At 37.0% G+C, this 25,346-nt stretch overlaps 1 protein-coding gene across 1 annotated transcript in view; it reads right to left on the bottom strand.

Annotated features, from left to right (window-relative positions):
* The window catches only part of PCDH15 (protocadherin related 15), a gene marked incomplete at its 3' end in the record, with an annotated part of 1,266,261 nt that overhangs the window by 763,162 nt on the left and 477,753 nt on the right, over positions 1 to 25,346 (bottom strand). The window lies entirely within an intron of this gene.

Consider the following 25,346-nt stretch of genomic DNA (forward strand, 5'->3'; position numbering starts at 1 on the left):
TGGAAACAAAATTATTTTTCTCATCAGTACTTTTCACGTTACTGACTACTTCAATAATATCATGAGTTAAATATGTCAACTCAAAAAAGAATAATGATAGATTGCAATAAAGAGAAATTAGCAAAACTACTAATTGATATAAAAATCAGACCATTGCAAAACTAATAATTAATAAACATTATGACAAACTAAAAAAATAATGACACAGGAAAAGTTTGAGGTAATAAAAGTGAACATAAAGCAGAAAACATCAAATAATTAGAAGATAACAAATATAGGGCAATAACAGGGCAACATAAGAGTAATTGTTATCACTGAGGTAAAAAAAAAAAACTGTTAAAAATGGATAAAAAGATGTTCAAAATAGTTCAGGGTAAATTTTTGGAAAAGAATGAAGAGCAGAATATAAGGTTTAAAAGGACAAATCATTCTAGGAAAGTAGACATAAATGACCAATAAAATAACATATCCACATTAAGATATTAAAAATTAAGAATATAGAATAAATTTTCTTCTGTCATACAGGCCAAAAAAATTAAATTCCCTTAAAAATAAAACATGAGAGATTTAACCAACTTGAGAGTTTTTCAAAATAGCAATCGTAACTAGAAATTACCAGACAATGTTTACAAATATGCCCTAAAGATACACCCAGACAAGATAATGTTTATGCATAAATAAAACAATCAAACACAATGAAAGCATGCTTAGATGTGAAAAACTAGCTAATATAATTATCATGAGTCTTTTACACACACACACACACACACACACACACACAGATTGAACCAATTAAAAATTTTAAAAAATTATAAATTCAGGCAGTATTGGAAGAACTGTGTTTTAAAAGTAAGCATTGAGAATTGAATACTATTAAATAAAAATAAAAACTGTGAAAATATGATTGAAAAGCTGAATATAATTATCACAAACTGTTAAAAATGTATTTTGTAATTCTCACCTGAGGATACTTTTCCACTGATTTTTTAAGAGAGAGTGGAAGAGAGAGGGAAAGACAGAGAGAAACATCGATGTGAGAGAAACACATCCATTGGTTACTTCCTGCAGGAGCCTTGACCAGGGCCCAGGCTGGGGAGGAGCCTGCAACAGCTGACCTTGATCAGAATCAAACCCAAGACCTTTTAATCTGCAGGCCAATGCTCTATCCACTGAGCCAAACTGTCAAGGAAAACTATTAAAAAAAATTTTAAATAATGAGATTGGTAAAATTGAGAAGAATGATAATTTACTATCTCCTCAATTTTTCATATCAAGGAGTCAATTTATTCTATGTAATTTTAAAATGTAGCTTAAAACATAATTGCTTTAACTTAGTAATATTTTTGCAATCATCTCTTTAATCTTAAATGAATGATTCAATATTATTATCTGAAGTTAATCAATTGTTTTAATTTCTATTTAACATTTTTATAAATAAAAATGGAAGTAAATTTAATATTTTAATTAAATGTAGCATACATATTATATTCCATTTTAATAAACACATTTGTTGTTTTACTTAACCACCTACATTTGCAGCTATTTCTTTTTCTACCTACATACATGCTTACAGAGATGTTTAGACAGATCTTATGTAAACCATGTTTATTTTGATATGACAGTATATTAGTTCTGCACCATTTCACTTTATTTTAGTAATCTACACTAATAAAAGAGAAACATGCAAATTGACCATCACTCTGCTATGTCCACCAGCCAATCAGGAGGGACTATGCAAATTAGAGGTCAAAGATGGTGGCTGCCCAGCTGCTCCAGGTGCTGAGTGGCCGGGCAGGGCAGGATGCCTGCTATGAGAGGGAGGGCAGGGGGCGAATGGATCTACAGGAGTGGCACTCTGGCTGCAGCAAAAACGAAAACAGCAGACTCAGGCTTGAGTCTGCAGCGAAGACAAAGGCAACAGATTCTGGCCAGAGTCTGCAATAAAAATGAAGAAGGCAGACTCCAGCCAGAGTGAAGGCCTGGGTCCCGGGTGCCGGAGAAAAACCGGTGCTGGAAGCCAAGGGAAGAAACGCCTATTGCACGAATCTCTTCATGCAATAGTTATATATAACTAGAGGCCCGTTGCAGGAAGATTCCTGCAATAGGGCTTCCTGCGGCGGTCTGCTTCCTTCCCTTCTCCCCCGCCCCGCCTGCTTCCCTCCCTTCTCCCCCTGCCCTGCCTGCTTCCCTCCCTTCTCCACAGCTTTGCTCCCTTCTGCAATGTTTGGCTTCCTTCTACACTGTCTTCAGTCTTCCCTCTACTCCTGGATATGCAAATTAACTGCCATCTTGGTTGGGTTAATTTGCATACTCACTCCTGATTGGCTGGTGGGTGTGGCTGGTGGGCGTGGTTTGTGGGTGTAGCAGAGTGGTGGTTAATTTGCATATTACTCTTTTATTAGATAGGAGGATATTTACCAAAGGGAGATGATCTGAATTAAGAGAATAAATCATGTCACAGGTGAAGAGCTTTAGTTATACCAAAAAACTTGGACCTAGTCTCTTTATGTTACTATAAGATTTATAAACTTCCTCAATAATCTCAAGGTGGCAGATAAGGGAAAGGAGAATTGTGTCTGTGTATACTGTGTATTGAGAGAGAGAGAGAGAGAAGGAAACAGAGTCAGGGACAGACAGAAACAGAGACACAAAGAGAAGTAGAGGAGGGAATAAACAAATGAGAATAATTTAATAGTGGAGTCCTTGTAATTTTATAGTTTCCCTCCATTCAGACTTATTCTTAAAACTATTAGCATCATCTCGTTCTGCAAGGTATCTTTTCTTCAGGTATCTTCTCTGCCATTCTGAACATTTTTTTCTGATTCTAGGAACTTGTGCTTAGTAATCTGTGACCTGCTCTTTATTTCCATTTTTTACAGCAGCAATTATCAACTGGTGTGCTGCTGTAGGCACACCAGTGTGCCCCCAGAGTTTTTAAAACATGCAATTCCTGACTATTTAGTCAAGGGCACTGACCTTTTTCTCTGATTGTGAAATTAAAAAATGACAAAAGCCAACACAGCAATAACTATCAGATGTGAATGATTCAAAATTATACCTATTTCTTGTTAGATTGGCAAAAATATATTTTGTGTGTTCCTCAGAATTTTAGTAATTAGTTTATATGTGCCAAGAGATGGAAAAGGTTGAAAATTGCTGTCTTATAACAATGGATTTTTGCTAATGCATTTAGATTCAAACACCAGGAGAAAATTTGTCATTAAGTCCTACAAGGACTCATTTAAGGTTCTAGTTTTAAAATATATGTTATGGAATTTTACTAAGATTTTTTTTTTAGATTTGCAAAGTATGCATGGATTAAGAATAATGTGGCAAGGTGTCATCAGCATCTTCCATCTCTGGACTGTTTCTCCTCTTGTCTTCGTGGTTGGAGCAGACCTGTCAATTCCTCTCTGTTGCAGGAATCCACATGGTCTTGGAGTTGTTTTCTGAAAATATACAAACATATTCTCGACCAGTCAGCAGCTGTGCGACGCAGCAAGTTGCCTAGGACCAAACCAGAGAGGGTCAGACCTGCATTGCCACCATGTGCCCACCATCCAGATATCATTGCTGACATGTACACATAAGGAACTGTTTGACATTGAAATGGGGACTCAGAACTGTTGGACATGGAAATTGGGTCTCAAATATTTTTTGTTATTATATGTTTATTTCTAGTCTGCAGAGGCAAGATTTTTTTAAAGGAATGAAATGGGGAAAAAATAGATACAGAGGCAAAGAAGCATTGAACAGACTGTCAAACTACAGTGGGAAGGCAGAGGAGGTTGCGGGGGTGGGTGGGCTGTAAGAGATCAACCGAAGGACTTGTACGCATGCATTTAAGCATAACCAATGGATAAAAAACACTGGGGGGAGGGGGCAGGTAAAGGCATGTACTGGGGGGAAGGGGAGGCCGGGGAAAGGTCAATGGGGAAGGAAAAAAAAAAAAAGGAGACATATGTACTACTATTTGTAATACTTCAAACAATTAAAAAAATAAAATAAAATAAATAAAAAAAAAGAATAATGTGAAGAGCTATAAATATATACAATATCAAACTGTTAGCATAGGCAGCTATATATTAATAAAGAAAATGAACAGCCAAAACCGGTTTGGCTCAGTGGATAGAGCGTCGGCCTGCAGACTGAAAGGTCCCAGGTTCGATTCCGGTCAAGGGCATGTACCTTGGTTGCGGGCACATCCCCTGTAGGAGGTGTGCAGGAGGCAGCTGATCGATGTTTCTCTCTCATCGATGTTTCTAACTCTCTATCTCTCTCCCTTCCTCTCTGTAAAATATCAATAAAATATATTTAAAAAAAAAAATGAACAAAAAAAATCAGTCATTATTAAGCACTAGATGCCCATTGCACAAAATTTATGCATGGCCTGCAACCTCTCCAATCTGGGACCCCTCAGGAGATGTCCTACTGCCAGTTTAGTAATTAGTTTATGTGTGTTATTAGTTAATCTGGCAGTCGGACATCCCTCTCACAATCCAAGACCACTGGCTCCTAACCACTCACCTGCCTGCTTGCCTAATGCTCCTAACTGCTCCCCTGCCTGCCTGATCGCCCCTAACTGCCTCTGCCTGCCTGCCTGGTCACCCCTAATGGCCCTCCCCTGCCGGCCTGGTCACCCCCAACTGCCCTCCCCTGCTGGCCTGGTCACCCCCAACTGCTCTCCCCTGCTGGCCTGGTCACCCCCAACTGCCCGCCCCTGCAGGCCTGATTGACCCTAACTGCCTCTGCCTCAGCCCCCAATCACCATGGCTTTGTCCGGAAGGAAGTTGGACGTCCGTAAGATGGCCGGTCTACCCAGTCTAATTAGTATATTACCCTTTTATTAGTATAGATAATAAAGTAGGGAGTTTAAACCTGCTTGCTTCCATAGAAAGTTACAGCTTCACATACTCTCCAGGGCATCCCAGCCCTAGGGACCTAATCCCCAGAAGCTGGCATACCAGGGGAGGAATAGAAACAGCAGGGGAAACTCCATAGCTGGGCACATGCCCAATAGAAGTCAAGAAGACACAAGGGGCCTTAGCAGGTTTGGCTCAGTGGATAGAGCATCGGTCTGTGGACTAAAAGGTGCCAGGTTCTATTCCCGCCAAGGGCACATGCCTGGGTTGTGGCTGGATCCCCCCAGTGGGGGACTGCAGGAGGCAGCCAATCAATGATTCTCTCCCATCATTAATGTTTCTATCTCTCTAGCTCTCTCCCTTCCTCTCTGAAATCAATAAAAAATATATTTTAAAAAAAAGAAGGCACAGGGGAAGGTACTTGCATGTTCAGGCATGCACAACAGGAGCCATAGAGGCCTGTCAGTCAAGCCTGAGAAAAGGATAAGTTTGGATCAGGACATAGAACCTTAGAAAATCTAGGGAATAGATTGGTTAGGGGGTGGATCCAACAGAAGCCTGTGAAAGATTAAGAAGTGGATTGGTTATTTTGTAAAAGCACCTTGTTCTTCCCAAACCTGAAATAATATAATCAGTCTAACAAAGAGCTCTTTCTCTCCTTCTCTCTCTCTCTCTCCTGGTAACATATACCACTCTCTCTGCTCATTCACATGTTTTGTAGCAGCCACATGGGTCTAGCAGCCGCCTGGGGCCAACAGCAGACACAGGACTAAGCTTTCGTATCACACCGAATCTCTGGACACTGGTCTTTGTTCTGGGCCTGATGAAGACAAGGCTTGACTTTTTCTGAGACAGTGGCAACCTGGGAGCAGCCTTCTATTTCCACCCAAAATAAATCTTACCAAACCACAATTTCCTATGCAACTTCATCAAAGAACATGATTTCTACCTGCAAGAAAACTGGTCTTAGTATAGGTATAGACTTTGCAATTGTCATCCTGCCTACAATCTCTGACCCAATTCTATAACTATGCCAAAGAATATCTTACTTATTTTGGTATACAATGTGTAAAATGAAACTTTATTTTTCTATATATTATCTCATCTAAACATATCTCTTTGAAACTGACTGGAGTTTTAGATAAATTAAACTCTCACTTTCCATAGTAGAGACTGATACCAAAGAATATAAATTATTTCTACAATTGAACAATTATTTGATTTATTGATTTTTAGACAGGAAGAGGAAGGTATGGGGGAGAGAAAGAGGGAGAGAGAGAGAGAGAGAGAGAAGAGAGATTTGTTGACTGGGAATCAAACCCACATCTGAAAGATACTCCAACCAACTGAGCACATCGGCCAGGGGTATTTAACTATTCAACAGCATGCAGTTATCATCCAGAAATTCCACAGTAAATAACATTTGAAGCCAAAGAAAGAGGAAGGCAGGTTGACATCACTGAGAAGTGGGGGTGGGGAGGTGTCATGACATGTATATGTAATGAAACTTCATGCCCATAAAGAGGAACACAGGTAGCACAGTTGAAATAGAACATCACCAGTTTTTACAATCCTAACAAAGCCAGGAACATTTAACACATAGGTTTTGAAATGTAATATTGGAGCCCATCTCCTCAGCAATATCCAGAGAGCCCATAAAAAAAGGCTACCTAAAGCATTCCTTTCATTGTTTTTGCATCATTTGCCTTCATGAACTTCAGGGAGAACTGAACAAGTAGAGTGTGCCCTTCCAGTTGAAAAACTGGCAAGGAAAATAATTGCATTGTGCTTCAAGGGAGACGGATTTGAGCCAAACAAAGGTACATCCTATATTAATATGTAAGCTTAACAATCAGGCAAGTCGAATGCGCCAGACCTCTGGGTCAGAATACTAACATTTCTTCCTGACATGCTTAGAGCTGGAATTGAATGCCAAGGAAGGCATTTATAATTAGAAACTGACTTACTTGTGATTTATAGATGTCTGACAGGCTGACACTTGATCCTTATTCTTACTGGCTAACCGTTCTTTGTATGTCCTGAGAGATACAAAGGATGTAAAACCTCCTCAAATGAGAGGTCTTGTTTCTCAGCTTTATACTTTAATAGTTACTAAGATTTTCTCTATATTGCATTACCTCACTTTTACTCAATCTTTATATTTTAGCATTTATGTAACAAAGAGTGAATTCCATTAAAATATTTTAAGAGTTGTTCAATGATAAAGTTTATTAAACAAGTTTCCTTCCACAAATGTAGTAAAATTTCCAGACGAGCAACTGAAATTTCAGAAAGAGTCCCTTATGCATCTCAGACTCGAAACATTGGGATTGGGGTTATGTGTCCCCAATTTAAAAATACCTGTAAAGTGAAGACGAGTAAAAAAAAAAAAAACACAAAAGTCTATTACTGTTTGTGAAAACAAGAAAATACTTTCAACACAGAATTGAGTATGCTTATTTCATAATATAACACAGAGTCTGGCTGGAGTAACCTTTCATACATACTTCAGTGTTACTCCACTGAGATTAGAAAGCTACAATTTAAAATAAGTAAAAATAAGTGTATATATCCAAATGAAGCATCCATCTTATGTAAAAACTGCTGTTTGAAATTTTAACCCTGCTATTTTGGCTTCTGTAAACGCTTGCTTGCTTAAATAATAAGGAAAATAAGACTACTCCCATTCCAGAGAGGCCGTGGACTATGCCCCAGACAGAATTGTCAGTGCTTACACCAGGCCAGGCCTTGAGATATGGTCTCATGGCCCCTTCCCAGCATGTAGGCCTTCTTCCCCAGAAGGCCCGGAAGTCTCATTCCAAATTTGGGAGACAAAAGAGCTAGGAAAAGTATAAATAGAAAAAGTTTCCTCCATGTGTGTGTGTGGGGGGGGGGGAGGGGGGGGCACCAGAATTTGAAAGGCACATTTTTCTCTGGCCCTGCGCTTAATAAAATATAACTCCCTTTCTCTAAGCATGGCTTGGTTTTTTTCCAGTCTTCTGTAACACAACCGCTCATCACTAAGCAGAGCTGAAATATTATGAATCCTAATGTTATGTAAAGAGCCAGTTCCATATGGCATGCACACATAATGAACATAGGTTAGAAAAGAGGTATTATATCATTTAGATGACTTAGAAAGCTACAATACTTTCAGAAATCTTAATTTATAAAGTGTGTGTGTGTGTGTGTGTTTCTAGAGAAGGGGGAGGACAAGGAGAGAGAGAGAAACTGTGTTCAAGTCAAGATGTTAAGATACAGTTTAGGGAGATAATTAAACTCAAGAACATCATCTCCTGTGAACTGAAGCCATGTCATGTACAAAATACTCTCATTTTTTTAACAGAAGTTTAGACATGTGCCTTCATAATGCCCCACACCTTCGCTTTCCTGACTCTCCCTCTGGTGGAAGCATCTATGGCTAGAGAAAGGTTTTCTTATATTTTTTGGAGGGGTATTATAACATCTGTCAAAATACATATCCACATTCAAAAATCATTGATTAGAAATTTAGAAATAAAGTTCAAACTTATTGCATTAGTTAGTTATTCAAATATCTAATATCTTTATAAATTTTGTGGAAACTTTTTAATAGATTTTTACTGTGAACCTGATGACTATCATTTTATGCACTTGACTAGAGGCCTAGTGCATGAAATTCATGCACGGGGGTGGGGGGGTGAGGGGGTGGGGAGGAGCCCCTCAGTCCGGCCTGCACCCTCTTCAATCCGGGACCCCTCGGGGAATGTCCGACTGCCGGTTTGTGCTCACAATTTTAACAGATGACAGCTCCATTGTTGTTTCTTTATTTTCATGCTTAAACCCATTGGAATTAGTAGGTATTGAAAGTGTAATACATTTTTGGGGGACACCCTGTATATCTCCAGTCAGCTGTGAAAGGAACCAATGGCATATTTGGAACCCCCAGACAGGGAAGCTCGCTCACTCCCCGCATGTCTCCCCACTGCACTTTCCACCTTCTTGGGTAGCGGGAGAATCAGTGTTTTCTCTCATTAACTCAGAAAACCATTTCCGGTCACCAGCTGCCCGGCAGGAGTGCGCTAGGCCCCAAGTGATCGAGGCTCAGTCAGGGCAGTCTTTGCTCATGGGTGCCAGCACCCAAAGTGCACATTCCTCCTCTGCAGTCGCCCCGACTATCCCACTGTTTCACTGAGAGGACGGAACTCCTCACCTCCTCTGGGTTTCCGATCTTGAATGCTGACCAAAGGCTCCTTAGCAGGGGCTGTCTGCACCCACCAGGTGTGTCTGTCCACACCTGCTCCCACCTCAGCACCTGCATTAGCCCCATGGAGGTGATCTCATCTCTGCACTGGCCTCCGCCAGGAACAGGGCATCACCACTCCGCCCTCTCACTGTCATTTCACAGGCGCTCACGCTCAGCACCCAGAACACCCGGACACTCTCCAAAGGACAGGAGCGTGCGAGAGGGAATATGCTCACGTCCTGTGGGAGAAGTAGGCATGCTGGGGTTGATGAAAGTGCGGCAGAGGGGCGGGGGAGGAGGGGAACTTGTGCACGCCATGGTCTGGTACTGTTGCGGGTGCGCTGGGTGACAGCTCACTGAGGGATGTTTGCACACCAGGTGTTGGGGAGAGGATGTGCGCACCGAAGGCCTGGGGCTGTGCATATCCGCAAACCCCCATGGCATGGCCAGGAGGATGTCAATCTGTCCCTGAGACCAAGGAAGCCAAGCCCCCCGCCCACGCACTCCGGCTGGCTTGGCCCACTCAGCTCCTGCGGCTAGGCTTTCTCCGTGGCTGGGGTGACGGAGGAAGCCAAGCCCCTCCCCTCTCAGCTCCACTCTGGCCAGCTTGGCCCACTCCACTCCTGCTGGCTTGGCTTCCTCCCTCGCCATCTTTGTTGTACAATCTGCATATTCCCTCCTTATTGGCTGTGGGCGCCTCATCTTTATGGCGAAATGACAGTCAATTTGCATATTACTTCTTTTATTATATAGGATGTGTTCCAGAAAATTGTGATACAATGTTTTTAAAACTTATCCGAACTTAAATGTATCAGAACAATTATTTTATTTTTAGCCTCCAGAGCAGGAATAAAAGTACACTTTAAATTACTGTTATTCTCTTTTACTTTTATTCTGCTTGTGTGTAATATTTTAATTTAAAAATGCTTGAAAAGATTTATATATTTAATTTGAAGTCACACTGAATAAGGATTTTTTTGAAAACTTTAGTACATTTTTGCAATGTACTCAATTACCTTCTGGAATGTGTATTTTGTTAGTTACACTTTAAATGAGGTTTAACTCATTTTGGGCAAGTAAATAGCACATGCAAATGGAGTTGCTATTTCCAAATTTCCGCATAACACCTTTGAGGAAACCAAGGATTCCTGAGTGAGATAGCAAGTGGACACTGAAATCTACATGGAGATTCACTCCATGGTGTTTACTCTCTGAATCAAGGTGAGACAAATTATGGAATGGAGCATTTTTTTTTTTTTTAAATTTTAGCCCACACAAAAGATTGCCTTTTTGAAAGTTAGTCAAAATTCTATTGGTGCTAACTGCCGTAATGAATAATGTGGTCAAGATTCTGCATATAAGCAGTGAAAGAATAGCCAAGGTCTTGCGAGGCATTATTATCTATTATGCTAATATCTATTATGCTAGAGGCCCAGTGCGCAAATTTGTGCACCAGTAGGGTCCCTAGGCCTGGCCTGCGGGATCAGGCCAAAATCAGCTCTCTGACATCCCCCGAGGGTTCTCAGATTGCAAGAGGGTGCAGGCCAGGCCAAGGGACCCCACTGGTGCATGATCAGGGCCGGGGAGGGACGCAGGAGATTAGCCAGCCAGGGAGAGATCACGGGAGGGCTCCATGGCATGTCAGCCAGTCTCCCTCAGTCCTGATCGGCCAGAAACCAACAGCATGCTAACCTACCAGTCAGAGCATCTGCCCTCTGGTGGTAAGTGCATGCCATAGCGAGCGGTTGAGCAGCCTTAGCATATCATTAGCATATTATGCTTTGATTGGTTGAACAGTGGACCAGTCAACCCGACATTTAGCATATTAGGCTTTTATTATGTAGGATTCTTAATGAAGTCTCAGTAGAATTCTACTGTGGCTGCCCAGAATTCAGTGTTAGAAGAAAATGAGGCAAATGGCATGGAGTGTAAGAGTAAAGGGTAATGTTCTTGTCTATATACACAGCATTTTTGAAAGTAAAAATGACTGGAAATTGTCTTGAAATAATTATAACCTCCTCAATATATTTAAATGACTTCCAATGCTCAAGTACCAGGTAAGCAACTTGAAACACAGGAATTTTCCCAGACTGTGGGAAACTAGTGACTATAATATTCATATAAACAATCAAACACATGATTTATATTTTTAAATCATTCCATACAGTTTTGTATTTTTATACAAATTATTTATTTTTACCTCATATTAAGTGTTAACACCAGAGAAAATCTAGTAATGGCTGAAAATGCTCTTTTCTCTAACTTGATTATTGATGTTCTACTATTAACTACCTCACAAATACCACCACCTCAACCTGATATACTGTACATAAAGCTTCAATATAATTAAATCTATTCATCAATCAAAGGAATGGATAGTCAAATAGAAAAAGGTTGCAAGGTCATTGATTTAAAATATGCGCATGTGTGTGTCTGTGGCTTGTTCAATTGCAGATCCCTTAGGATTTGTTAAATCTTTCTTGTTTTTTTAATCCTCACCTGAGGACATGCTTAGAGAGAGGAAGGGAGAGAGAAAACTGTGTGAAGTACATCAGTGAAACATCATGTGAGAGTGAAACATCCATGTGAGAGAGAAACATTGATCTGTTGCCTTCTGTATGTTCTCTGACCTGGGATGGAACCAGCAACCTTTCAGTGCACAGGATATGATCAACAAACTGAGTCACTCTTGTAGGGAATGGATTTGCTTAATATTTTATAAATGAATGAATGATGAATGAAAGAACCTTTCTGTTCCAAATTGAAGATAACTATGTACTTCACCTATATCAGGACCTAATTCTTCTATATTTTGGAAGCTTTTTGGGGATAGGAGGGTCACTGAGATGGGAAAGAAAAAAGATTATCAACATAGTCATCTCCAGCAATCTGATACTAGCCATGCTCAACTTCCTCTTCAAAATATGAAAAATTTGCTTTTGCTTATCATTTGGTTTCTAACAATATAGCTCTTTAGTTTTTTTTTGTTTTGTTTTGTTTTGTTTTTAAAGTAGATGCTGCAAGGAAAGAGGAAACAGGGGCTGTGCAGGGACTTATAATCACTACTAATGAATGACATTGACATTACTTCTCTTTCACCTGTATCCAATTATTAAGCCAAAATTCTTCCCTGTCAATACACTAACTGCTTTAGGTGACGGGTTTGTTAAGTGATCCCTGCCCAACCTGACTACTTCTTCAGGGAGAGAGAGAGAGATAAAAAATTGTTAAAAGCTATCAGGATAGATGTTATATAGCATAGCATTCAGGCATGGTATAATATTTAAGGTAATTCTACACATGTATTATATATTATTTCATTTATCACCTATATCATTTATCCTACTTCACATTAAAGTTTACTGTTTAAAAGACAATTAGCACAAAGTTGAATGCTTAAAATTCATGATATCAGCTTCAAATTAGTAAATAGCCTTAGTTTTGTCATTGACTTACCCTTTCAGGATTTTCCTAACTGTTCCCTACTCTTAATTCTTCTTGAATCTGTTAAAAATGCAAAGACCCTGTCTAATCTTCATGATTCATAATCATGACTACTAAAGCAAATTGTTTTCCTTCTGCTATACCATTTAATTTACATAATGCCTGTGCTAAAAGACAGAACCAAACTTCAAAGTCTCTAACTGTAGTCTTACAAAGAGTCTTGCAATAGTGCATTACTTTGATGTGTTATTGCCCATGTACATTATAGTCTTATTATGTATTTTAATTGTCTTATATTTTCATTTGTTTTCTAGAATTATATTGAGCTCTTTTATGGATATTTTATCTTCTCTTTCCCATTAAGACTAATGTTCCTTTTGTAGTTTAGTTTTACTCTTTAACTACAGTCAGAGTTACCTTGTTGTATAAGTTCATACTCTACCTAGACTCTAAAGAACAGAATACAATTTACCTGGAATTAAATTGATTACTCAGAGCATTTATAACATTCACATCATAAAGTATACTCAAGGACATACTTATTTCCACTCCTCAGTGAGCAGCAAACTGAAATTGTACAATTTTTTACTTTCCTGCAACAAATTAAATCATTTAAGCAAATAGTAGAGAGGGCCTGCAGAAGGGTGTGTGTGAATAAATATTTACTGAACATCACATAAATGTCTTCCACATTAAGCTTTACAGAATTAGGTATAATTCCCCTGACTCATTTACAGATAAAAAAAGTGATGTTCAGAAATTTTACGAAAATTTTTCAAGGGGCAGACTGCTAACCCATGTCAGTCAGGATTTGAATATGCTACTATATGATCTCCAAACCCAAATACTTTATATGATACAATATTGATCCTGATAATAACATTACTACTAATAAAATAGTGTTTTGTTTTGCTTTATTTTAATGGGTTTGTGTTTTTTAAAGGGAGAGGAATAGAGAGATAGAAACATGGATTGGCTGCCTCCTGCACGCCCCTTCTGGGGATCGAGCCTGCAATGCAGCATGTGCCCTGACAGGGAATCAAACTAGCAACCTCTTGGTTGATGAGTCAAATGATCAATCACTAAGCAATACTGTCCAGGCCTAATAAGATGTTTTAGGGCTCATTACATGTATCTCACTCTTAAGAAATCTGTTTTAAAATGGAAGCATCTTAGTAATTTAGAAAGGGAGGTTAGAGGAGAGTCTGATGAAAAGGTATGTTTAAGCTGGGTCCTAAAGCATTATTAGGATTTAGACAAGTGAAGACAGCAGAGAACTAAAATATATTCCAATGAGAAAATGCCATGTAAAACTATTTAATGATCCAGAGGACATTGGTATGGCCAGAACATAAACTCTTTTTACTGTCCTACATATCTTAATTTGCTCTTATCTGCAAAAAATTTAAAAAGCCAAATTATGTTGGGTAATTAATTTTGCTAAATTACATATTTTTCTTTATATGTCAATCTGTACATTAGAGATTGTTCTTTATTGTTTTCAATATGATGCTCAGTAAAATGTATAGTTAAGCTTAGTAAATTTTAACATTTTTAATGAAAAAAAAAACACCTATACTTGTAGAATATCTGCACATCTTGGTCTTTAGCAAGTGGTTAAATCCATCCAAAGACCTTTCTATGTCTTCTGCTTACTTTTGAGCTCTGGGATCTGAAATGTTTGAGTCAAGACTTATAAGAATTGATGGTTTAAATTGAAGAGACATATTCTGGTCTAAGATGGCAACATTGGGGGTTCCTTCACCCTCCTCTTCCCAGGGACACACCAAATCTACAGCTACTCATGGAACAATTCCCTCTGGAAGAAATCCATAAACTAGCTGAGCAATTCTTACATGCCTGGTAAATGAGAAAATTCCCTTGTCAAAATGAGGAGAAACATACAAATGAGAGGAAACTCAAATTCCTCCAACCCTGTGTAGGGAAGGGTTTGGACCCAATATCTAGCACCCCAATATTAAAGACATCCACATACTAAACACCTAACTCTGAAAGCCAACAGAGCTTGCATTGAGAAAACCCAAAGACTATAGAAAAGAAAGGGTTCTTGGCTGAATATTAAAGACCCACTTTCCTACCTGCCCAGGGCTCAGCACAGAGGCAGCAGACAGAAAATGCCATTTCCCAGCCTTTTCTGAAAGGACACATCTTAAAAGCTGTAGCCTGAGGGGCTTCTAATTTATCCCTCATCTAAGGACAAATTGAGATCCTCCTAGCAGATACTATCTCCATATTCTCCCTGTAGCCCATATCAAGTCACCAGTATCTCCCGGGAAGGAGTCTATGCACACAGTTGGCACCTGGGCTTTTAAGGCTGTCAGAGGAGGCACCCCTGGGTAATCTGGTTCTGGTGGTCAGTGGGGCTTGTGTTCACAGGCCCACAGGAGTGTAGCAAACAAAGAAACAATCCTATATAATAAAAGGCTAATATGCAAATTGTCCCCTCAACCTGGAGTTCGACCAGGGGGTGGGGCCAGCCAACCATTCACGGCCCCTCCCCCTGACTGGCCCAGCCCCATCAGCCCAGATCTGGGCTGGCCTGCCAGACACCACCCATGCATGAATCCTTGCACTGGGCCTCTAGTTCTTAATAGGTTACCGTATCAGAATTCAACATGGAAGAAACACCAAGCTCCCAGTCTCTCCCTGAGAATCTGGCTTCCAATCAGCCTGCAACTAGGTATCTAACCAAATGAAAGGCTAGGTCTCTCTGACTGCCTGTTGCTCATGCCTGCTGTGTTCCCAGGGCCTTCAAGCTAATAGCTTCTGCTTAGTTTTGCATATATGCAGGTTAATCATTAGAGGAATATTGTTTGAGGGCTGAGTTGCACAAAAACAGTCCTTTGCTGGAAGATGCCTCTCATGAGGAGATGGAGGAAACAACTACTAAAATAATAATTGCTTATCAAAATTTGCCGGTGCCTGGTGACCGAACACAAATCAACTGAGGTCAACAAACTGGGAACAAGAGGTTTCATGGTCTTCTAGGACCTCTGCTGGTGCTCAGATGTCTGTAGTTATAAATTACTCATTGCCCCTCCCATTTTCTCTTCCCTTGACATAAAAGAAGCCTGAGCTCTATACTTCGGTAAGATAAATCTGAGATACTACTAGGGCACCCACCTTCTCTGTTGAAACTTTCTCAATCAATAAACCTTTGTTAACTCCAAACTCTGATGTTTGAGTTTTGGCCTTAAAAGCACTGGGCACAAGGACTTTGGACCAGTAACAGTGCTTACTGAGAGCCTTCCCTGCAGGACTCTGACAGGTCTTGGCATACCCTTAACTACTGGGAGCCACTAACAACAAAGAAGCCAGCATGGACCATGGCAAAGGTCTGAGAAATAACAAAGAGTTAGAGCCAGTCTGAATGATAAGCTTCACATTCTGAGAACACACTGTGAAGACTGGCGGAGGTGGCTGTATTTTCTTAATGCAGACAAACCAACATAGAGTCCAGAAAAATGAAGAAGTAGAGGTCTATGTTTCAAACAAAATAGAACAAAGATACAACTCCAGAAACATACCTTAATAAAAGGGAGATAAGAGATTTACCTGATAAAGTGTTCAAAGTAATGGCCATAAAGATGTTTACTCAGGTAAGGAGAGTATAATCAAAGTGAGAATTTCAACAAATATATAAAAAATGTAAGAAAACATACATATAAAATCAAACAATAAGGCTCTAACACCACCACATCAAATTAAAATGCCAAAGTTTTTATTAATCACCATAGAATATATAATTAAATCATATATACTACTGTGGTTTTGGCAAATTACATTATAAGTGGTTGCCTTTAGATTCCAAAAAAGTGATACTCAAAACATCTGAAAAAAGAAGTGACTGAAACAAACCTATGTCAGATAAAATGTTAAAATATTGATTTCTAACAAGGGACTTTGGAATATATTTCCTTGATAGCTGACTACAGGCAATTTTAGCATGAAGGGGTAAGATGATCAAAGCAGTAAAAGGCAGTATTATATAATGAACATGAATATCTTAAATTACATATCATCCATAAATAGCCTATGATGAAAGGATAACAAATTAAGTAGGATAAATATGCTGAAAAAAGTAAAAACTAGACAAGTAAGATAAATTAGTAAATGACAAGAAGACTCTCATAGTAAATCTGAACTACTAGTTATTATAAATGACAAATTAAAGTTGATATGCTGTTTGAAACATTGGCAAAAGAATCCTTGGAATAATTTTTAGAAAACATAAAGATAATATAACATATGTCTGTAGAGATTACTTAACAATAATTAATGTAAACTAACATATTCCCTTAAGACATTCTGAATTTATTAGATTACTAAATACATATTTCTGAGTATTGTACATATTTAACATAAACTGCGATAATCAAAATGAATATTTGAAAGTAACACATTTTCTTTTAAAACTGGTATATTGGTCACTTTGTGAACTGGTCTACTCTTATACTGAGCAAATCCTTATAACAAGAGTTTAAATGAAACACACACGTTGCTGCTAACCCGAGTGGTAGTATATTTTTTATTCTTTATAAAGTCTTTGTTATATTAGCATATATAGAAAAATAAGCACTGTAGCTCAGCAATCACAAATGACAAAGAGAAATGTTTGCTGAACTGTTTTTGGTTTCTAGTGAGCTTACAAGTTATGAATGAAAAGCATAACATTTGTAAATTAAATCAATTGTTTCTAGTGGTTCTGCTTTTGCTGAATGGTTCTCATAAGAAAAATATCAACTGATTGACATGGAGAGCCACAAACATAAAGAGACAGCTATGATAGTTGAGTGGTAAGTGCTCAGTGAGAGGCCATTAGAATATGGAGGTGATGAAATTGGCCAGGCTACACATTGATATTATAGAAAAGCTTTCTGGAGACAATGATGCCTGAGCTTTCTATTTTAACTCCTATAAAATCTATGAAAAAATGAAAAAAATATTGTGATAATATATTCAAAATAAGTTATTTTTAGTTTTATGAATTTTAGGTAACTTAGTATAGAGATAGATAAATAAAAATTATAAGATGCTGCTATAACAATAATATCTTATTTGAATTCCTGCAATCTAAAAAGCTCTAAAAAGAGCAAAAGCTGTTTTATTTAAGATTGGTGTAAAGGCATTTGGCAGCAAAATCTGAACTAACCAGACACATTCATTGGAAAAATATTAATGTGTGTGATGATGGAATATTTGTCTAGAATCCACCAGGGATATCAAATAATTTACTGGATATGCATTATATTTCCTTTATAACTATTTTTAAATCTGAGTTTTGGCAGCAAATGTTTAAGAAAAGAGATTGTGGACTTGATTGATTCCACAGCACTCTCTTCTAAGCAATCTTTGTCATCTTTAGCTTATATCAAAACATTTTCTCAAATGTGCATAATAGAGTCAACAAAGTTACCAGTCCATGGAATTCCTAAATTACTCTGAGACTAATTCAAATACTATATCACAAGTATTACTATCTGAGGATATTTTAATTGTAAATCATTAGCCATGAGATGTGACTATTGCAGTAAGAGACATAAACAAGAAGTTAAAACTGTTCGAAGACTACATCTTCCACTCTGAGAAATATGCTTAATGGAAGATGGGCCAGGGCATTATTATGAAAATTTAATCAAGTCCTTTGGTCTTTTCCCCCTTTGTTTCTGTGCACAGGCTAGCACAGGTTACATTCTTTTACATGCTTTTCAATGTCTGAACTAAGATGTGGCTCTTGAAAGCAGAAGATGTGGATCTGAGATATACTGGGTGTACATATATTGAAATTAACTATTGATTATTTTCTAGAGGAAAAAAAAAAGTCCCCCTGTAAGACTGGCATGTTGTCCAAGCAAATAAACTGCTCATGAATCACCTAGAAATCCTCTCTTCTCTTTTCAGTATGGAGTAATTGAGATTCATACACAATGATTTAGAAACTTTGTTATATGAAGATTGGGAGCAGAGAGATCTTCAACATCAACCATTTCAGTGGAAAAGGGACAAGTCATCTTACTCTAACTCAGGAAGCAGTACAGGGCAGGCACCTATATAGAATACCATACAATATAATTTGGTTAATACCTAATCAAAAGACTTCATCACCGTAAAACTGATAGAAAATACCCAAATGATATAGACCCCAAAGGGTTTCACGTAGCTTCAAAGTATATTTTTTAAAAATAACATAGTCACAAGTGGAAATTATAAAAATTTTTGCCCTTAGTTCTTAGTTTCCTTAATTTTCAACCCTGTGGAACTGGAAGCTTTCTTCACAGCATGCCCTGTTTTCCCTGGAAATACATTATTAAAAATAAAAAGCTTGACCTGCAACATAATATGTCTCATAGTTTATTCCATGATCCTTACTGATCTCTATGCTGGATCCTTGACCATCCACCCCAGCTGGTTCATCACATTAATCCCTAAAATCTCCATCTGATCCTGATTTCAGAATTCTGATTGCTAGCCCTATCAGCTTAATCAAATGCCCTCCTACTGATCCTATGTACACTTTAAAAAATACTGCCATATCTGAAAGTGGTAGTTTTGGTCCTCTGTGATGTATCACAATCTCTACATGACTCCATCATGTAAAAAAATCAACATCACATGAAATCCAATGATTAAAAACTCCTGTGGCAGACCCTGGACCTTATCCTAACAAGTTCAAATGACATTTCTTAAGGTGTCTTTTCCTAGTGCTGAATGTTGCCTTCTCATCCTTGAAACTAAAGAAAAGTGCTGACGTAACCCTCTGAGGACTTTACTAGGGGAGGTATGTCAGAACTAACCTACAGATCTGTGGTGTACAGAGATTTCTGTGCAAAGACTGTCACTCACTCATGGCCTCTGCACTGGGGGTTTAGGGGACAATGAGTTTCCCTCTGAATCCCTATCACATTAGCAACTGTCAAAAAAACAACAACAAACATGTGATATTTGCTAGATAAAAAAGAAGTCATAAAATACTCTTTAGAATGATATACTATCAAAGTCAAATGAAATCCTAGATATAATCTAATTCAATCCCTGTATTGTATAGAGAATAAAAATTATGATACCTTTAAAGATTTTCAGTAGGTCCCCCATTTAAAAACAGCTGAATCCGAGTTATAATCTAAAGTTCCTAAATCTTAAATTTAGTAATTCCCCATAAAATGTTGATTATTTTATTTGATTTAAATATATTTTAAAGTTCTATTTTACAAACAATTCTTCCACTATTAGAATATCATTGCTTTTACTTATTTGTATTGTCATGAAACCCTTTAAAATTCATTTTCTATCCCTTCCTTTAGTGCCCTAGTTTTCAGACCTGGGTTGGAAAGCTGGTTATGAGGGTGTGCATCAAATTGGAATCATTTTTCTAAGCTTCAATCTATTTTTACATCTTACTTTTTGATGTTCTATATGATTATATTTTCATGATTGGATGGAAGCCCTCTCTGAACATCAGCATGGGAATGTAATAACAACAGTTACTAGAACTACCAGAAGTATTTGCAATCTTCACATTGTTATTCTTTTTATAAACGACTAGAGGCCTGGTGCACATATTTGTGCACCAGTGGGGTCCCTTGGCCTGGCCTGCGGGGATGGGGCCAAAACTCATTCTCCAACATCCCCTAAGGGATCCCAGATTGCAAGAGGGCCCAGGCCAGGACGAGGGACCCCACTGGCGCACAATCGGGGCCAGGGAGGGACCGTGGGAGGGCTCCAGGGTGTGTCCGGCCCATCTTGCCCAGTCCAGATTGGCTGGACTCCAGCAGCAAGCTAACCTGCTGGTCAGAGTGTCTGCCCCCGGTGGTCAGGTGGTCAGTGCATGTCATAGCAACTGGTTGAATGATAGAACGAACAGCTGGACATTTAGCATGTTAGGATTTTATTATGATACAAATCTCTGTATCTAAGTAATAAATATTTGTTACACCTAGTTTAGACTTTTAAGTCTTTTTGATAAAATAATTGTTTAAATGTAGATATGTGCATGTTTAAATACATAATTTGCAATAAAAATCATCTTTTGTGGTGAGTGGCATGACATTAATTCCTTATAGTTTCAAAATAGAACAGCTTACTGAAAAACAAAAATTACTGGAAAATTACATACACTGAATAAGAAAACAAAATGATAGAACCATGATGGTATAATTCCTCTTTCAGGATTTTTCTCTTTGTTTTGAAGGATGTATATATATATATATATATATATATATACATATATATATATATATATATATATATGTAGCCTTATATAGTGTATGATATTAATATGGTAGTTAAATCAGCATGGCCACAGTTTAGGAGTGTACCATTACTCCTAAGGGTAAAGCCCTCCTTTTATTATCTTCTTCTAGCTATGTCTCAACTGAATTCACCACACCACATCTTCTCTATATGGGTCTCCCTTACATTTTTAAAAATATATTTTTATTGATTTTGAGAGAGAGAGGAAGGGAAATGGAAAGAGAGATAGAACAATGAGAGAGAAACATCACTGATTTTTCTCTCCTGCACACCCCCTACTGGGGATCGAGCTTTCAACCTGGGCATGTGCCCTGACCAGGAATCAAACCGGTGACCTATTGGTTCTTGGATCAATGCTCAACCAGTGAGCCACATCAGCCAGGCTCCCTTAACCTTTTATTTTTCTTACATGGGAAGAAATATGAAGCTGCTTCTATTTGAAAAGACACCTTAATATCTCTCCTTTATGTATCTTAATTCCCTCCAAATTAATATTCATAAATCCCAAATCTAACTAGTAATAGTTAATTTCCATTACAATGAGCATAATCCTTTCATATTTGTCCTTCTCAACCACACTTTTTATATCTTCTTCCTCCTTCCCATTCTCTCTGTATACTTGTCCCTAGAAAGTGAATTTAAGTTTTTTCTAAGACTTCCATTTTCTTTCTAAAAAGAAAAAAATTAAACCCCTTTCTGTAAAGTTTGTTCTTTTACCCCTAAAACTATTTTACTGTCATTTTCTATGTGTACTTAACTGAGAAATGATTTGCCAAGTTCTACAGTACATCATTGCAGCTCACGCCCAAATCTATCTTTTCTAGTTCTCAATCAGGTAGGTTTCATATTTCAGTCACATATGGAGAATGTAAGATTTCTTGGGTGACAACTGTGTTCTTCCTGTGCTTGTGATATAGGCATTATTTTACAAAGAATAGTTAAGTAACTTGAAAACTCCAAATGAAGAAATAATTTGTTCAATTTCACAAGATCAAAAATATCTAATGCTAAATATAGTAACATAAACCTGTAATGTTATTCATATTTATCTCAGTCTCTCTTTTTATGTAAAAGTCTTAGTTCCAACTAATATGATTTTCCAGCCTTTTACTACATTGGTCACGATCTTCACATGCACCGTTAGTGGATGTATTTTATAAACTATAACACCTCAGACATAACACATGGCTCTTGCTATGATCTGATAAGGGAAGAAATAATTTATTTCTTCAATAGTTTTGAATAATATACATGTATTTACATTTGCCATTATTTTTTCTTACCTTTTCCCACTCAAAATTTAAAACATATTTTAACATTGTTTAATATAATGATTACTTTGTCAATATGTTGATATTTGTCTAATATGTTGTTTATTTTCAGACTCGGAACATTATTTACTTAAATTAACTTCATGAGTGATTTAATTTCCTGGCTACTTGTATCACATGCATGATTATTAAGACAATTTTCCCTAGTGCTTTTCATACAGAATTGATTTATTAAAACCAAGTAGAAAATCTTCTAATTAATGAAATTGTTATATAGAATGTAACACTATATATCCTACCATTTTAATCAAATTTGTTCATTAGGTCTGATTTATTTATTTTATGATATTTATTGAGAGTTCTGCATATATTATTCTTAATCTAGAAAATAATGTAATTTTAGTTTCAATTTTTCTTGAAGGATTTGAAATTCTTCCTTCCCTATAACTTTCATCTCTGTTCTTCTGGAGTAACAGACTTATGGAATTAAAGTAAATGAAAATTTAAACATTCTTTATAGTTACTCCTTTCAGGAGATAAGATTTAGTGTGACTTTTTAGGACATTATGTGAAGTTTCTAGGTAAATGTTCTTTTAGTATGTCTAATAGGACAGGATACAATGACATTAAGTTGAATGTCAAGTAGCTTAAAGAGTCAATTTGCCCAAGTACTAAATATATAACAACTTTTAAAAAATCTTCAGAGATGAATAATGTATAAAATTCTGTACTAGTGTTAAGCATTTACACAATACGTTCATCTTTGTATGAAAATTAGATTTTAACAATGAGTCTACAGAAAATTGCAAACAAATTCAGTGAAAATGCAAGTATAGGGGTCAGTATCATTACTGTTTCCAGAAAATGTTTGACTCAGTTTGTCCTTTTTGGTCTTGAATAAATAAAATTGCAAGATTTAAAATAACTTGAAATTTTATAGTATATGTCAATAAAAGGCTGAAAATAACATAAAGTACAACAATAAAAAAGTCAGGCTCAGTCAAATTACTTGTCTATAGAAGGAGGGGGGAACTTAAATAAAAAAAACTAATTTATTTTAGGTGAAGAGCTATAATTTTTATGCCCATTTTAATTATATATATAGCCAATTTTGAAAAGGGAAGAAATAAACATTTATCAATTGCATTAATTATACACATATTATAATAGAAATAACTAAAGCATTTCACTTTTTATTTTCTAATTTCCCATATTCTTATCATTAATGTTCATGAAGACATGTGTAAGCCATATAGTTCATGGAATTTTTATCATGTTTTAATCTTTTATAAGTGATCAAAGTTAAAATAACATCTTTCATTAATTATAATGACATTACTTTTTAAATAAATGATTGACAGCTTGCTTTGAAAGAGGGACCCCAATTTTAAGATGTATTTTTATAAATATATTTCATTGACTATTGTTATACAAGATATATAAGTGAGCCAACTTCTTTCTTATTCAGAAAATCAGAGCCAGAATAGAGAATACAAGGGAACTAAAGCATTGGAGGTACAAATACTGTAGAAGAAGAAGAGAGAGATTGAAAGCTACATCTGTGAAGCTTCATATATTTGATGGGCTATGTTAGAGTCGGTATTAGAACTGGCACTGACCCTCAAATCAAACCTGCAGTCAGAAGGAAAGCCATGACGTTGTTTAGGAGGCTGTATGAAGGATATAACAAAGTTTTGAGTGATAGTTCCTCCACTGAAATAATTTCTAACACTGTCAAAAAATGTAGCAGTTATGTTTGAATCGTTGCCTAGACTTCATCAGTTAAATAAGTGATCATATTTAAAGCTCTCCTTAATGAAGTCTCTTTAAAAATCCATCATGCCATGTATAGCAGTACAAATGCAAAGAATTTATAGAGGGCAGGTAGCTCCAATAAAGCCTAACAAATAAACTATTTTCACTAATATATCTAAAGCTATTTAGAAATAGAAAGAAATGGCATGCCATGATACAGTGATACACATATCAGTTTTTGCATACAAGAGGTAAACACATCAGAAAAACAAAACAAAACATGAATAGCCCACAAAATTAGAGGTCTTGCAAATAGAAGATACTGGTGACTGCAGGGTGTGAAGTGGAAATTAGGAGAAAGTAGATCAAGAACCATAAAGAGAGAAAGCCTAAATCATTTTTGTTCCTAATAGAAAGGCAGTTTTCATATAGGAAATGTCATATATAAAATTGCTGAAGGAAACTATAATGTATTATTCAACATTAAGATTTACATAAGTATGAATAGAAGAAATAGGTTAAAATATGGAAATGCTACAGCAAAATATGGAGAAAATCTATGTAAGAAATAGATCTATTAATTTTCTATTACTATGTAACAAATTACCATAAAATTTAGAGACTTAATGACAAGCTTTTATTACATCTCAATTTCTACAGGTTCTTTTGAGTTAATTTATATGAAGGTTTCTCAGCAGGTTGCAGTCAAGCTGTTGACTACTACAGTCTAATCCAAAAGTTCAACTGGTGTGGCAATGGGAAGGATGCTTCTAGATGTACACTAATGGTCTCAGTCTCTTGCTATATGTGCTTCTCCACTGTGCTGCTTCACAGAAGCTAACCTGTCAGCTAGCTTCTCCCAGAGTGAGCTTTTTGAGAAAGAAGGAGTGAGATTAAGAGCAAGAGCCAGTGAGAGAAAGAGAGCACGCATAAGCAAGTACCCAAGACAGATGCCATGATGTTCTTTTGATAAACTAATCTCAGAAGGGACAGTCCATCACATCAGTAATATTATGTTCATTATAATCAATTCAATATGTTCAGCCTAGAACCAAGATGAGAAAATTAGCCTTGGTGTAAATTCCAGGAGGCAAGAAGCATAGGGGGCTTTCCATGATAGACATTAGTGAATATCTATGAATTGTGCTATAGGCAATCTAATCACTCAAATGAAAAGGAAAAACAAAGCTAGAGGAAAGAAATCGTAATATGGTTAGCACATAAGAGAACAATGTCTCTTAATTTTAAAAATAAACAGAAAGGGAAATAGATTCAATCCAATAATGTAATGGTTTGGGCACCTGGGATATGGAGAATAGAAAATTTAGAACTATTGTAAAGTAACCAATGAAGGGTAATGTCAGTGTATACTTCAGAGCATCAAGAAAAATAAATTTGGCAGGAGAGTAATACTTCGGTTTAATTGAAACAAGGCTTGAAACTAGATTCAGAAAAACAGTGAATAACAAACTATAGTAGTACAAATTGGGGAAGATCAAGATGTTTATAAATTTTCTG

Source organism: Plecotus auritus, assembly GCF_963455305.1.
Source record: "Plecotus auritus genome assembly, chromosome: 9".
NCBI lineage: Eukaryota > Metazoa > Chordata > Mammalia > Chiroptera > Vespertilionidae > Plecotus > Plecotus auritus.